General features: G+C 55.8%; 1 non-coding gene across 1 annotated transcript in view; it reads right to left on the reverse strand.

Moving 5' to 3' along the window:
* LOC144419450 (small subunit ribosomal RNA) overlaps nt 1-42 on the reverse strand; it is a 1,810-nt gene extending 1,768 nt beyond the window's left edge. The window contains exon 1 of the ribosomal RNA XR_013474071.1: nt 1-42. This exon is cut by the window's left edge and continues 1,768 nt beyond it. This is a non-coding gene — a ribosomal RNA (small subunit ribosomal RNA).
* Nucleotides 43-5,072: the final 5,030 nt, after the last annotated feature.

The raw sequence follows: 5,072 nt of genomic DNA on the forward strand, positions 1-5,072 counted from the left end.
CTTTGAGACAAGCATATCACTACTGGCAGGATCAACCAGATAGCTGCGACAGCTGCGCTCGGCCCTTGCTGGGCCGCCCGGCGCGTGCTCGTCGCATTCGTTTAAGACCGAGGCAATCGCCTGCGGCCGTACTCAGCTTCGACAGTCGCTGGCCGCGACGTCCACGCTCTCGCCGGCAGTGCCAGGCGGAGCGATTTGCGTTTTTTCTTTGCTCGCCCTCTCTCGGGCTCGATCCATTCAGTTTCGCACAAACAAGAGCTCTGCCGGCCGCCTGCAGCGGTGCCTAAAACCCGGGCATAACAATGCGACCGTTCTGCTAGGCCGACAAGCGCTCAAGCCAGACGCTCGATCGAACGCCCCCTACATATTAGTCGAGACAACGGCTCGCTCATTAGCATCGCGTTTGTACTTTAACTTTTTTCGGCTCGGCTTCTTTCGACGCCGATGCCGGCGACGCAGCACTCTCTCGCCCGCCAGCCACCGAGAAAAGGGTGCGCTCCGACCGGCCCCGCACCGCTCTTTCTTGGCTCATTCGAAATTACTGTCTTTCGCTCTGACATGCCTTACCTAGGGTTAGGTTAGTATGCTTGCACGTTTGTACTTTAACTTTTTTTGGCTCGGCTTCTTTCGACGCCGATGCCGGCGACGCAGCACTCTCTCGCCCGCCAGCCACCGAGAAAAGGGTGCGCTCCGACCGGCCCCGCACCGCTCTTTCATGGCTCATTCGAAATTACTGTCTTTCGCTCTGACATGCCTTACCTAGGGTTAGGTTAGTATGCTTGCACGTTTGTACTTTAACTTTTTTTGGCTCGGCTTCTTTCGACGCCGATGCCGGCGACGCAGCACTTTCTCGCCCGCCAGCCACCGAGAAAAGGGTGCGCTCCGACCGGCCCCGCACCGCTCTTTCTTGGCTCATTCGAAATTACTGTCTTTCGCTCTGACATGCCTTACCTAGGGTTAGGTTAGTATGCTTGCACGTTTGTACTTTAACTTTTTTCGGCTCGGCTTCTTTCGACGCCGATGCCGGCGACGCAGCACTCTCTCGCCCGCCAGCCACCGAGAAAAGGGTGCGCTCCGACCGGCCCCGCACCGCTCTTTCATGGCTCATTCGAAATTACTGTCTTTCGCTCTGACATGCCTTACCTAGGGTTAGGTTAGTATGCTTGCACGTTTGTACTTTAACTTTTTTTGGCTCGGCTTCTTTCGACGCCGATGCCGGCGACGCAGCACTCTCTCGCCCACCAGCCACCGAGAAAAGGGTGCGCTCCGACCGGCCCCGCACCGCTCTTTCATGGCTCATTCGAGTTTACTGTCTTTCGCTCTGACATGCCTTACCTAGGGTTAGGTTAGTATGCTTGCACGTTTGTACTTTAACTTTTTTCGGCTCGGCTTCTTTCGACGCCGATGCCGGCGACGCAGCACTCTCTCGCCCGCCAGCCACCGAGAAAAGGGTGCGCTCCGACCGGCCCCGCACCGCTCTTTCTTGGCTCATTCGAAATTACTGTCTTTCGCTCTGACATGCCTTACCTAGGGTTAGGTTAGTATGCTTGCACGTTTGTACTTTAACTTTTTTCGGCTCGGCTTCTTTCGACGCCGATGCCGGCGACGCAGCACTCTCTCGCCCGCCAGCCACCGAGAAAAGGGTGCGCTCCGACCGGCCCCGCACCGCTCTTTCATGGCTCATTCGAGTTTACTGTCTTTCGCTCTGACATGCCTTACCTAGGGTTAGGTTAGTATGCTTGCACGTTTGTACTTTAACTTTTTTCGGCTCGGCTTCTTTCGACGCCGATGCCGGCGACGCAGCACTTTCTCGCCCGCCAGCCACCGAGAAAAGGGTGCGCTCCGACCGGCCCCGCACCGCTCTTTCTTGGCTCATTCGAAATTACTGTCTTTCGCTCTGACATGCCTTACCTAGGGTTAGGTTAGTATGCTTGCACGTTTGTACTTTAACTTTTTTTGGCTCGGCTTCTTTCGACGCCGATGCCGGCGACGCAGCACTCTCTCGCCCACCAGCCACCGAGAAAAGGGTGCGCTCCGACCGGCCCCGCACCGCTCTTTCATGGCTCATTCGAGTTTACTGTCTTTCGCTCTGACATGCCTTACCTAGGGTTAGGTTAGTATGCTTGCACGTTTGTACTTTAACTTTTTTCGGCTCGGCTTCTTTCGACGCCGATGCCGGCGACGCAGCACTCTCTCGCCCGCCAGCCACCGAGAAAAGGGTGCGCTCCGACCGGCCCCGCACCGCTCTTTCATGGCTCATTCGAAATTACTGTCTTCCGCTCTGACATGCCTTACCTAGGGTTAGGTTAGTATGCTTGCACGTTTGTACTTTAACTTTTTTTGGCTCGGCTTCTTTCGACGCCGATGCCGGCGACGCAGCACTTTCTCGCCCGCCAACCACCGAGAAAAGGGTGCGCTCCGACCGGCCCCGCACCGCTCTTTCTTGGCTCATTCGAAATTACTGTCTTTCGCTCTGACATGCCTTACCTAGGGTTAGGTTAGTATGCTTGCACGTTTGTACTTTAACTTTTTTCGGCTCGGCTTCTTTCGACGCCGATGCCGGCGACGCAGCACTCTCTCGCCCGCCAGCCACCGAGAAAAGGGTGCGCTCCGACCGGCCCCGCACCGCTCTTTCATGGCTCATTCGAAATTACTGTCTTCCGCTCTGACATGCCTTACCTAGGGTTAGGTTAGTATGCTTGCACGTTTGTACTTTAACTTTTTTTGGCTCGGCTTCTTTCGACGCCGATGCCGGCGACGCAGCACTTTCTCGCCCGCCAGCCACCGAGAAAAGGGTGCGCTCCGACCGGCCCCGCACCGCTCTTTCTTGGCTCATTCGAAATTACTGTCTTTCGCTCTGACATGCCTTACCTAGGGTTAGGTTAGTATGCTTGCACGTTTGTACTTTAACTTTTTTTGGCTCGGCTTCTTTCGACGCCGATGCCGGCGACGCAGCACTCTCTCGCCCACCAGCCACCGAGAAAAGGGTGCGCTCCGACCGGCCCCGCACCGCTCTTTCATGGCTCATTCGAGTTTACTGTCTTTCGCTCTGACATGCCTTACCTAGGGTTAGGTTAGTATGCTTGCACGTTTGTACTTTAACTTTTTTCGGCTCGGCTTCTTTCGACGCCGATGCCGGCGACGCAGCACTCTCTCGCCCGCCAGCCACCGAGAAAAGGGTGCGCTCCGACCGGCCCCGCACCGCTCTTTCATGGCTCATTCGAAATTACTGTCTTCCGCTCTGACATGCCTTACCTAGGGTTAGGTTAGTATGCTTGCACGTTTGTACTTTAACTTTTTTTGGCTCGGCTTCTTTCGACGCCGATGCCGGCGACGCAGCACTTTCTCGCCCGCCAACCACCGAGAAAAGGGTGCGCTCCGACCGGCCCCGCACCGCTCTTTCTTGGCTCATTCGAAATTACTGTCTTTCGCTCTGACATGCCTTACCTAGGGTTAGGTTAGTATGCTTGCACGTTTGTACTTTAACTTTTTTCGGCTCGGCTTCTTTCGACGCCGATGCCGGCGACGCAGCACTCTCTCGCCCGCCAGCCACCGAGAAAAGGGTGCGCTCCGACCGGCCCCGCACCGCTCTTTCATGGCTCATTCGAAATTACTGTCTTCCGCTCTGACATGCCTTACCTAGGGTTAGGTTAGTATGCTTGCACGTTTGTACTTTAACTTTTTTTGGCTCGGCTTCTTTCGACGCCGATGCCGGCGACGCAGCACTTTCTCGCCCGCCAGCCACCGAGAAAAGGGTGCGCTCCGACCGGCCCCGCACCGCTCTTTCTTGGCTCATTCGAAATTACTGTCTTTCGCTCTGACATGCCTTACCTAGGGTTAGGTTAGTATGCTTGCACGTTTGTACTTTAACTTTTTTCGGCTCGGCTTCTTTCGACGCCGATGCCGGCGACGCAGCACTCTCTCGCCCGCCAGCCACCGAGAAAAGGGTGCGCTCCGACCGGCCCCGCACCGCTCTTTCATGGCTCATTCGAAATTACTGTCTTTCGCTCTGACATGCCTTACCTAGGGTTAGGTTAGTATGCTTGCACGTTTGTACTTTAACTTTTTTTGGCTCGGCTTCTTTCGACGCCGATGCCGGCGACGCAGCACTCTCTCGCCCACCAGCCACCGAGAAAAGGGTGCGCTCCGACCGGCCCCGCACCGCTCTTTCATGGCTCATTCGAGTTTACTGTCTTTCGCTCTGACATGCCTTACCTAGGGTTAGGTTAGTATGCTTGCACGTTTGTACTTTAACTTTTTTCGGCTCGGCTTCTTTCGACGCCGATGCCGGCGACGCAGCACTCTCTCGCCCGCCAGCCACCGAGAAAAGGGTGCGCTCCGACCGGCCCCGCACCGCTCTTTCTTGGCTCATTCGAAATTACTGTCTTTCGCTCTGACATGCCTTACCTAGGGTTAGGTTAGTATGCTTGCACGTTTGTACTTTAACTTTTTTCGGCTCGGCTTCTTTCGACGCCGATGCCGGCGACGCAGCACTCTCTCGCCCGCCAGCCACCGAGAAAAGGGTGCGCTCCGACCGGCCCCGCACCGCTCTTTCATGGCTCATTCGAGTTTACTGTCTTTCGCTCTGACATGCCTTACCTAGGGTTAGGTTAGTATGCTTGCACGTTTGTACTTTAACTTTTTTCGGCTCGGCTTCTTTCGACGCCGATGCCGGCGACGCAGCACTTTCTCGCCCGCCAGCCACCGAGAAAAGGGTGCGCTCCGACCGGCCCCGCACCGCTCTTTCTTGGCTCATTCGAAATTACTGTCTTTCGCTCTGACATGCCTTACCTAGGGTTAGGTTAGTATGCTTGCACGTTTGTACTTTAACTTTTTTTGGCTCGGCTTCTTTCGACGCCGATGCCGGCGACGCAGCACTCTCTCGCCCACCAGCCACCGAGAAAAGGGTGCGCTCCGACCGGCCCCGCACCGCTCTTTCATGGCTCATTCGAGTTTACTGTCTTTCGCTCTGACATGCCTTACCTAGGGTTAGGTTAGTATGCTTGCACGTTTGTACTTTAACTTTTTTCGGCTCGGCTTCTTTCGACGCCGATGCCGGCGACGCAGCACTC

The sequence above is a fragment of the Styela clava genome, unplaced genomic scaffold (assembly GCF_964204865.1).
Source record: "Styela clava unplaced genomic scaffold, kaStyClav1.hap1.2 HAP1_SCAFFOLD_19, whole genome shotgun sequence".
Lineage (NCBI taxonomy): Eukaryota > Metazoa > Chordata > Ascidiacea > Stolidobranchia > Styelidae > Styela > Styela clava.